Here is an 11964-nt window from a genome sequence, read left to right on the forward strand (position 1 = left end):
AACACTGTTTCCTTTAATGTTTCATTACAAGACTGAAATCTCTTAAATACACTCAAGGTTAGCTTCAACTAATCGGAGCACCTATGCGGGAAAAAAGTGTGGCGGCTACCTTGCATCACCAAATCGTCTATCGAATTCAAGACCACACACTTGATCTTGTACTATCCTCATCTGACGAAGCGCTATATCTCAAAATCACATCTGCGTCTCAAGCACCAAACTCGATACAAATCCCTCGACAAATTTCTCGTGAAGACTGTTGCGCTGGCTACCGGAGTCATGGGTAACGAGTTACGAGAAGCTTCATCAAGCTACCCAGTCGCCTATACAATCGTCCGAAGTCAGCTTTCACTCTCGAAATGATGGAACAACCGAGATCAAATTCGAGAAACCCCGATCATCATGTTTTCGAAGGAAACTGTTCACTCAATTCGCGATACAGATTGATGAGCAAAGCTTCCATGGCCCAGCAAAAGAACAAAATCCTAAACCAAATTCTTTTGAAAGAGATGGAACTATAATCTATCCTTTCAAAGACAGAGAGACATTGCTACTTTGATGTTTGTTTATGTGCTGCTTGTGATGAAGCAAGTTACGAATCTGATGAAGATATTCGCATCTGTCGAAGGAAAAAGAAAGACCCGCTCTACAAAAGATATCTCGAGGGAGATACTTCTGTCGGTCCGCTTGGCGAAGGAAAATACGAATTTATAGTCCAATACTCTGACAAGAAGGAAGAACCAAGGCAGCAGATCATGATGATCAATCCCGACGAGTTCCCACCGCAAGAAGATTTTTTAAAGAAAAACATCGCACATTGGCCGAAAATTCTTTCTCAAGCTGTAGATTCTTCTGGTCCCAGCCAGTTAAGTCAAGCAGAAAAGGTCCTCAACTGGCAAACAGAGAATTCACTTGCGCAAAATCAATTTTTATCAACAATAAATCATAAAGTTGACCAATTGGCAGAAGGGTACAATAGCAGATTACTCAGCCTTCAAAATTCAATCTCTGAAATACATGGACGACTGGGCAATCTCCATCAAGAAATGATGACTATGGCAAAACATATGATGGCAAACACGACTCAATTTCGCATTAAAGAAGCAGAGACGTCTAATCTTAAAAACCAATTACGAGATCTCCAAAGGTGCCTAGAAAGTATGATACATAATCAACAGCAAGCTAATTCATACTTTGATCGCCTTGGAAGCACATCTTCAGCCATGCCAATGTATCAAGGATCCTACTCTCCCGGATTCCTCTTTGGTCATCAGACTCAAAAGAAAACATCTCCATTTTGGAGCTTTCTATCCTCTGATGAAGTCTTTACATCTCGTTATGGCTCGACTTCAAGCAACTATCATCCCAAGACGACTCGTTCAAAGCCCCGGCGTAAAAAGAATCAGAATTTCAAGTCAACACCAGTAAGAAACCAACTCTTACATCTTCCTCTAGTCACGAGTCAGTTGAAGACAGCAAAAGAAAAGGACAAGACATTAGGATAATCGAATTTTCGATGGCCAACCTACTCAATAACCTCAGCAAGCTTCCAGAGCCGCCTGATCAAAAGGATCAACAACCCTCATCTTCTCGACAGATCACAAAAATTAGTCACTACTCAGATACAAGTTCCAGTGACTACGAAACCGAATCAAACGAAGGATCCCTACCAAGAGAATTCGCGATCGGAGAAGGATCAAGCACTCCAAAAAAAGAGCCAGATCTCAATGAAGTCTATTCCAGCGATGAAGAAATGGACTATGTGCCTCCTAGACAGGATTTTCCAACTAAGCAATTTTCTTCGAAGATTATGGTATTCACATTCGATGATATCCCATTTGAAAAATGGAATGACCGTTTCGACGAGTTTCATGCATGGATGAATTATGAAGCTATCAGATCCCTTTGCAAATGGTGATCCAGCAATTCACTGCGAGACTATCTGGAGCACTTAAAGAATGGTGGAATTCACTCGGCGAGTATAGACATTAGCAAGTATATCAAACAACAATACCATTGCTCCATGGAGAAATTCATAGAGAATTCATTGGTACGCCCACACACCAGAAAGAACAGCTACAAGAGGAATTCTCAGCAAAGTGTTGTTCGTTGAAAAAGAAAGATCTCCTCCATCGATGACCATCTTAGTCAGCAAACTAAGCTACACATCAGAGATCAAGGACAAACAATCGAAGAAGTTTCTATCGGACAAATACAACAATATTTTTTCAGAACACTAGACAAACTTTGCAAAAAGAAGGAATTCTGGACGGAGTTCATGGATAGATCGAAGCAGCTATCAAAGATATGTTCCAGACCGGATCTATCAATCAAGTGTTCAAAGTCCAAGAAATCTTGCTCGTGCGGCCCACAAGAGAGACGTCGAAAATTCAGAAAATGATTCTCTAAGCGCTCCGACAGATTCAGACGCAAAAGGTTCTTCCGAAAGAAACGGAGTTTCAAGAATCAACAAAATGCTTTCTATGCCGAAAAGAAGGACACTTCGAAAAAAACTGTCCAAACAAATCGGCCAAGAAGAAGCAATATTTAATCAACTCAATATCTGAGATCGCACCAGATATTGATCTTGAAGGCCACGATTTAGAATCAGATCTGTCTTATGACAGTGACGACAATGACGCTATTTGTGGTTACTCAGATTACGACAACTCTTCTGGGTCATCTCCTCACGAAGATGATGATTGTTGCTTCAAAATCACAAAAATGCCGCGACATGAAGAAATCCAAACTCCGCATTTACCAGTGACGATCTTCGGCCCATCTTGTCAAGAAGATCCAGTTCACGCCATTGCATTCATAGATATCGGAGCCCATACAACGATTATAAATCCCAAGATTCTTTCTCCGTCAATATGGCTACCTCATCAGCAAGAATTTCGCGTCGCAAACTCAAGGTCGTTGACAATAAAGCTCAAATCAAAACCAATCAAAATCAAACTTTTCCCCGGATGTCACATCACTACGGAAGTACTTGGCTCTACCGCACCTGGAAAAGATCTGATACTAGGACGGGATTCCTACTATGCCTTCAAGAAAACATTTGATATCTCGATCGAACCACGCGGATTAAAATGGAAACATCTCTTCAAAGCCTTCACGACAATTCCACGACTTTTCGCAATTGAAGGATTAGTCTCTCAAGAGTTTACAAAAATCAAAGAAGAAATGACGGCAACTTCATGTGCAGACTCCCATACCGATTTTCTCCAAAAATGCAATAACCCACTGTGGCTAAACTCAGAATTCTTTGTTTCCTTGCCTTTCAAAGAAAATATTCAAACCACTCCGACAAAGGCGAGTCATGCAGGAATGCCGCCAACCCTGCTGCAACAAGCAAATGAAGAATGCGACCAGCTAGTGAAACAAGGAGTAGTCTCAGCAACCATTTCTCCATGGGCATGCAAAGCTTTCTACGTTAATAATCGTGCAAAACAAGCAAGAGGGAAGCTCATACTAGTCATCGACTATAAGCCGCTGAATCAATATCTACAGGACATCAAATTTCCGCTACCAAACAAAAGAGCGCTTCTTCAACATCTTCAAGGGGCGACTATATTCTCCAAATTTGATCTTAAGTCAGGATTTTGGCAACTTGGGGTTCATCCTGAAGAAAGTTATGCCTTCCTAATCGACATCTTCAGTGGAACGTCTTGCCTTTCGGCCTCAAGACCGCACCATCATTGTTCCAACAAGCGATGCTTCGTATATTCAAGCCTTTGCTCCACACAGACTTGATTTACATCGATGACATACTTGTATTCTCGTCTACCAAAAAGGAACATGTTCAACTTCTTCAACAATTTCAAAGCATCGTTACACAATATGGAATCATGCTTTCGGCCCAAAAAATGGTCACTTAACACATTAGAAGTTGACGAATTAACCGAATTTTGTTTCAAAAGTTCATTTATGTATATTGTTCTATTTATAGATGTGATGTGTTTCTTTCCAATGTATTCCTACATATTTTTACCTATAAATAGAAATGTGTTTATTTCCAATGTATTCCTCTAATTTTATCTCTAAAAAGGAATATTCTCAAAAATTCTATTTAAATTTTACAACAAGTACTTTAATTTATTTATAAAAGTTAATAATTAGCCCCTATGTATTTCTGATGTTTACAAGGTTTTCATAAAATTGTGATTTGTTTTAAATTAAAGTTTCTTTAAAAGACTATTATATAAATATAAAGCGTGATTCTATGTTTAAAAAGCTGTAATTTCTAAAAACTAGTTGTTTTGGTTATAATTATAAAAGTTTTAACATTAAAGGGCTAGTTTGTAAATAAAAAGTTTGACTTTATATCTAGAGGAAAAGAATAGCAATCTATTTTAGAAGAAAAAATATAGACAAGTTGGAATAATTTTTCTTCTATTATAGTATTTACTTGCTGATAATCCGCGCCCTGCACGGGGTGAGTGACCAAAAAGAGTTTTTCTTTAATCCATAAATCTTGCATGTATATATAATATAAATTGAATAATAAAAAAATATTGTGTAATTGGTTATGTATAAATTAGATATATTGTAAGGAAAAAAATGTATAATAGTGTGCAATAACTTATATTAATTTATTATGAATTTAAGACAAAACAAAATATAAGAAATAGAATTATTCCTGTCATAATAAAATTATGATTATAATATTAGAAGAAACATAGATAAAAAAAACCAAAGTACTAACGGTCCAAAAATATAAATAAATAAATAAAATTCTGAAAAAAAAACAAAATGCCGCGAAAAAGATCTTCAGAACTTCTGGTTTGCAATTCTATACCAAGAAAAGACTAAGAATTAGTTTAACAAACTAAACATATCTACTTACCAAATTCACAAAATAAACTAATGGGCTATACTTCTTTCTGAAAGCATTGATTTCTGGAACATTTTTGGGTTCAAAAATAATTTTGGAAAACCCATCAATGTTGGTCACGTGCTTCAGTCGACCTTAAAATGAAAAAAAAAACCTTAAAATGAAAAAAAAACCTTAAAATGAAAAAAAATATTCAACAATATATGAAGGGAATATCAGATCAAACAATTTGTTTATTACAAATTAGTACAATATATTACCTACTCTCCAATTAATTTGCCAAAATTGTAACACACAGAGTACAACATTTGCACTTGTAGAATTCCATAAGTCTTGGAAAACATAAGCAAGTGTTCCATAATCGACACACTTGATGACAACATTACTGTAATCAGTGAAAAAATTCATTTAGACAATATGAAATTAATTAAATGAGTAACTTTGAATTTCAAACATGAAATACTTACTCACTATCACATGATAATTCTCTCCATGTAATTTAAATATTTTGGGACCGTTACGGCCTCTGTTAATTTACATATAGTTCTCCACATTGTCTTGAAAGGTTTCAAATCGGAGACAGAGTGAAATCCAGCCATGAGTTTGCTTGAGAGTTTTTTTGCTTGAGATAATTTTCTGCTTGAGAGAGAGGTAGAGAAGAACGATGATATGAGTCGATGAATTGTATTAGCCATATATTTATAGTAAAAAAATATACTACACATTTTAATTAAACGGAAGGTGTATAATGTGATTGAGCAATCAATCAGTTGTTACCATATTTGGCTAGTTCGAACAACTAAGTTTCCTAGAGATGCAAATTTGTCAATTTGCTTCAATCTTACACTAATTACATTATTTCAAAGATTGAACTTGAGCAGAAAGTATTGCATGATTATCGTGAATACAATGTGTATTCAAACCAAAAAATCAATCATAATAGCTTAGGAATAAATGCAGAGATATTATAGGAAATATCAAGAGGAAATATAGGAAATTCTATAAAAGAAATCAATCAGAAAGAGGTAGTATAGGAAACAAATAGAAAACAAACTTTGATTGATCATCAAACATTACTGGGCCGTAATATAAAAATACTTATGATAGAAAATCAATCACTTGAGCACGTCAATCACTTGAGCACGTATTGATCATCAAATACTTTTTAGTATTTTTAAGAAAACAAACTTTGATTGATCATCAAACATTAATTTTTTCTTTTCCTATAATTTTCTTTGTTGTAATATGAAACTTGGTTATTGGCGTCTATATTCATTTTGAATAAAAAACTAGACCAATACGTATGTCCAGAAAAGAGTAATGTTTTTGTATTGAAACAAATTAATGAAAAAACTTCAGTTAAGGTAATTAACAAATTAATGAAAAAACTTCGGTTAAGGTAATTAAACGCAAGAAATAAATGATAACAGCTTTTAATGTGTTACATATATATGTGATACGAATATATGTAGATAAAGCTAAGGTAATTATAATGTTTTGATCAATGGCATGTTGTGTAATTACTCTAGTTAACAAAATGTTTTTAAATAGAATAGGTGAGAGATCTTGTGGAGTTGTCACGTAAAAAATGACATACTCGTAATAAACACATGAATTAAAGGTTATTTATTTTAAATGTTTCCCAAATAATAAAAAGGGATTAGGCTCTATTTGTTTTCACTTTAATAAATTTTTAGAGATCTTTCTTGTTGTTTTATGACTTTCTCATTTGGAGCGGTCAACTAACTACTAGTTTTTTTTTGTCTTTTTACTTTTATAATTCGTGATATTTTGTTAATGTAAATGTTCACATCCAATATATATATATAGTCACTAATACAATACGTACAATTCCATTCATTCTGAAATTTCCATTTTAGTTGCATCATTAAAATGACTAGAGCCAACGTTCTTGCTCTTTGTATGGTGGTTCTTGTTCTAGGTTTGTTTTACATGTGAATTGTATTAAATATTTTCACAATTATGTTATTTATTGGTCTTTTGATAAAATGTTAAATGTTGTTTTCTATAAAGGGGTTAGAATGTTAAATGTACTATTCATAATTTCCGACAACGATTACAGAAATAAGTTAAAAGACGAAAATTACAAAGATAACTCATTTTTAATTCGATAGTTTTTTTTGTTAACTATATCTTTAAAAATTCATTATTAGGAATGATAATGGAGGAAACAGAAGGACAAGAATGGTGTCATGATTATATGACAGGAAAGCAAAAGTGTGAAGCTCAACATTGTGCTGCTCAGTGTAAACGGAAGTGGAAAGGCGTAGGCAGATGTATGCCATCAAGCACACAGTGTCTATGCACTTTTAAATGCAACTATTGATTTTTTTCTTTGTTATCTATAAACTATCATCGATATATTTTAATAAAATAATGGGTTAAAAAGAAATTGCACTCTATTATAATATTTATGCGAATGTGAATTATGATTTTAGTTATTGGCTTGAACTGTAAACTTCTATTTTGGCACATGTGCACTATCATCTGTTGATCAATATCAATACTAGCAAAAAAAAATTTTAAAAAAATAAATACTAAAAATTAAAAATTGCATGTGGCGATGAATTGGGAGAATGTGAAAATTGTATGTGTTTTGTTTGTTTTATTTAATTCAGAAATAAGAGAGTGCAAATTGATGTTTTAACATATGTATAGAAGTGGTAACAAAAGAAAACATGCAAGAACCACAAATGTATCATGATCTCGCAGTATAAACAAACTATAATGATAGAATGATATTGAATGATATTGAAGATGAATATGAATGGGTTGCAGGTCACTCACCGGGACGGAGTTTCAAATCCTCATCTACATGGGAAGTCTTGCGGCCTAGAGAACTCGTAAAGGATTGGGTCGATGTGGTCTGGTTCAAGGGGTCAGTGCCCAAGCACTCTTTCACGATGTGGGTTGCAAACGGAGACAGGTTGCCAACGAGGGAGAGACTTGCTTCATGGGGAATGCCGGTCATAATAACATGTCCTCTCTGCTCAAGGAGTAGTGAATCACGAGATCACCTGTTGCTGTCTTGCGAGTATAGCGTAGAAGTGTGGAGGGAGGTGTTTCTAAGATGCCGTCCACCTCAAACCATGTTTACTAATTGGGCAGAGCTCTTATCTTGGATTCGGGCAGCTAGATCTAAAGGCTTGAAGCTCCTGCAAAAATTAGCTACTCAAGCTGTGGTGTTTCACCTTTGGAAGCAAAGAAACAATTTGGTGCACAATCAAAATTTCATCCCTTCTTCATCTGTTTTCACGGGTATTGACAGGGAAGTGAGAAATATAATCTCTGCCAAGAGAAAGCAAAAGCACTTCAACACACTCATGTCGCTTAGGCTGAGATAACTTGTTCTTCTTGTTCATGCTAGTTAATTTCCTTGTCTCATCTTGTTTTTTAGTTCTTTTTTGCTAACATGGCTCAAACTCTAGATTTTCTTGTAAAATATTTCTTCACTAATATGAAATTTACAGTTTAGCAAAAAAAAAAAAAAAAAAATATAATGACAGAAGAGGAAGAGCTAAAGTTTGTTGACTCCAAATCTGGCTACAATATTTAAGGGTGTTTTTCAAAACCAACCCACTTTTTCAAGTCAAATCCAAAATCAACCCTTTTTTTTGTCCATATTATTCATCAATAAAATTTCCATATTATCCCTATGTTTTTGAATTATTCACAAAATTGCTATTTTTATTTAATTTTTTATTAATTTCGAAATTAACAAAAAACCAAATACACCCTAACAATTTTTTCTTATTTACAAAAATGTCATCATCATCAATTTTTTCAACCACCATGAACCACCATTTTTGAGCTCTAAAGTTCTAGAATTCAATTTTCAACCTCTTTTTTTTCTCATTCTAACCCAAAAAACTTCATTTCCTCTCATCTCCTCTACACTTCCATCTAAAAAACTCTCAAAAGATTTTCGAGTTTTTTCATTAGTGAATCGTTAAAGATGCTTCTTTTTGCTCATATTTGGAGTTTGGACGGTTAAAAAGGTTGGAAACGAGCTTTACACATGAAAAATGTAACTATTTACATGGTTTTCGTTCTTTTTCAGATCTGTGTCGCGACGGTAGACTGTTTTGTATGTCTATGCCTCCGTGTAGACTTACGATACAGTCTATTTGTCAACGCACGGGTTAGTTTTGCAATTGACCAAACAAATTTTTTTTCTAACGCAGACTTCCCCAGTAGTCTCCGTCTTTACCTTTGACAACAAAATAAAACTTTCGGTAGACTTACTCAGACGTCTACCTAAAAGAGGTTAGTTTTTCATTTGACCGAACTTTTTACTTTTCAAAATAGACTTCAACGGAAGTCTACAAACTGTAGACTACCAACGAAGTCTATAAAAGGTCAGTATTGCATTTGACCAAAACTTTGACTTCGTTGAATAGGTTAGTTTTGTGTTTGACCAAAAAGTTTAAAAAGCAATCAAAAATTTATTAAATTGTAGACTTCATATGTAGTCTTCTTATCTTAGAAAAAAAAATGTAGACTGCGTATAAAGTCTATCTTTTTATTTTGGTCAATTGCAAAACCAACCCGTCGGATTTGAGAGTAGACTTTACAAGAGGTCTACACACACGTAGACATTCATTTCAATCTACTGATTGGAAGTCAAACTTGGTCAATTGCAAAACTAACCTCTTTCAAAAAAATTCAAACATGTAGACTGCATATGAAGTCTAGTTCTGAAAGTCAAATCTTGGATGAATTCTGGTCAATTGCAAAAACTAACCTTTTTAAATTGTAGACTGAAATGAAAGTCTACATGTACAAAATCACAACTTTTTTCAACTATAGAAAGCAACCCGTAAAATGGTCAATTGCAAAAACCAACCCAAAGCGTATACCTATTTGATAGTCTACGTCTGTAAACTGAAAAGAACGTCTATATCTCCAGAGACTGAACATTAAGTCTGCATAGAAAAATCTATAAAAATGTGAATTTGTGTATTATTCATTAAGTTTTTTCTAGTTTTATTTGTTTGAAAGTGTGTGTTAGTTAATCCTAATGGGTTTGAATGATTTTGAAAAGATTTTTTTTTATAATTATGAAGGTATAATTCATTTGATTTGACACTGTTGTTTAGCTAATAATTGTAGACGTATTTGTAAGTCTTCGTTTATAGTTTTATGAAACATGAAATATTTCTTTGCTGGTTATGTAAACCTGTATTTTTTTGCAGGAAATGGCTCAGATACCTGTTGTATACGGAGAATGGGTGGCGAAAGGCTCTTTGTGGGAGTTTGTGGTCAATAATCGGAAAGGAGGGAGAATGTTTCTTGTGCCGGATGGTTGTACACATGGTGAACTTCATGAAATGGCACTAGAAGATTATGGTCTGGACAAGAAAATCGAGAAGGTGGAGCTAACATATTCCTTACCAGACGTCATTTTACAACAAATGGCTCCGAATACTCCTCCCATGCATGTCACGAATGATAGACAAGTGCGGAACTTGATCGAGTTGGCTAAGATACACTTTGTATTATATTGTTTTAGAGTTGTATTAAGTGATCAACCTATGTTAAACATGGAGATCTTAACTTTTTTTGTATTTTTTTGAAGTTATATTAAACAAGTCTGCTTTATAACAGGTAGTTTGATACAAAATCCAATACAATGTAGTTTGGTATAGAAGTACAATACATATGTCTATTTCAGTATTAGTCTTTTGAAGTCTACTCCAAGTAAATTACACAATACATCAGTTTGATACAAAGAGAACAATACAATGTAGTCTAGTACAAAAGTACAATACCCATGCCAATTACAAACATCTACAGATATTCTCTCTGAGGATAATTATCAACAACTTCATCTATCTTCCAATTCTAGCCAAAAAGTGGTTGCACAATCACTGAATCTGTAGCTTATGGACATTCATGCTTGATCCTTATAATAAGCATGCTTTAAGACAATCTCGTATATCTACAAAAGTACATTAAACACACATATTTAGAGAATATTGATTTGGAAAGTCAAAGTAGCACCCATATACGTAAACAGAAGAGGCCTAGCATAAGCATTTTTTTCTTCTTACCCACATGATGGTTGTTAACCGTGTGAATTCATCAGGAAAAATGCTCTTTGCACTAGTATTTCAGCCCTGCAACCATAATATACAGCCTGTAGTAAACGAGACAAACAAGGGCATTGGTGCATCAATGCCAATAAACACTTATAGGCTAAACAAAAAAAAAAACAACTTGGATACAGTTACAGCCTTTTACCTTTGAGCAGCTTAGAATGAAGCACATCCCCTATGCTTGTGATCAAGAGAATGAAGCACATCCCAAATTTTCCTGAATGAATATACAAAGAGTTATATCAGCTGAGATACAATCACTAAGAAACCACTGTCCAGACACAACGAAAGAACAATAGATCGAGAAAATGTATACACTTACAACGATGTCCTCAGTCCTCAGCTGGTTTGTGACATTTATTCTCGCCTGAACGTACCTGAAACTGTGGATATAGATTTGAAACTGTCAGTTTCCTCCATAATCAATACATTAAATCAGAAATAAAACAGAATCTGAGAAAGAGGGTAAGAGACTTATCTTTGAATCAAACTCCATCTCATCCCTCAAGCTCGAAGCTCGAACACACAGCAAAACTCCATGGAAGTCAAAATTAAGCTCTGTCTCCTCACCGACGCTGCTCATCTCCGACTCACCACTCTCGTCACTCCTGAGACTCTAGATGTAAAGTAATCAGACAAAAGGTGCTTACATTGGATTTTAAGAAAAAACCCGAGCTTGATACTGTATAAGAAAATAGAGAGAGAGAGAGAGATAAAGAAAGAGAGATTACGACTGGAGAAGACAAGGAGAGGAACGGTGGTGACTAGGTGGACGGAGACAACATGGATATGGCTGACGGATGGGAGAGGACGGTGGTTATGGTCATGATGGTGATTCGGAGAGGACGGCGAGTGGGAGAAGAAGGAAGAGAGACTCGATAGGGTCAGACCGCTGGAAATCGCCTGTTACAGAGAGAGAGACCACCGGCGCTAGGTTTTGTGTTTATTACCAAATTCCACAAAAAAATGTATTTATATGTCGGATACTTGATCCGGTTAGGTTAAAAC

Source organism: Brassica oleracea, chromosome C4, assembly GCF_000695525.1.
Source record: "Brassica oleracea var. oleracea cultivar TO1000 chromosome C4, BOL, whole genome shotgun sequence".
Taxonomy (NCBI): domain Eukaryota; kingdom Viridiplantae; phylum Streptophyta; class Magnoliopsida; order Brassicales; family Brassicaceae; genus Brassica; species Brassica oleracea.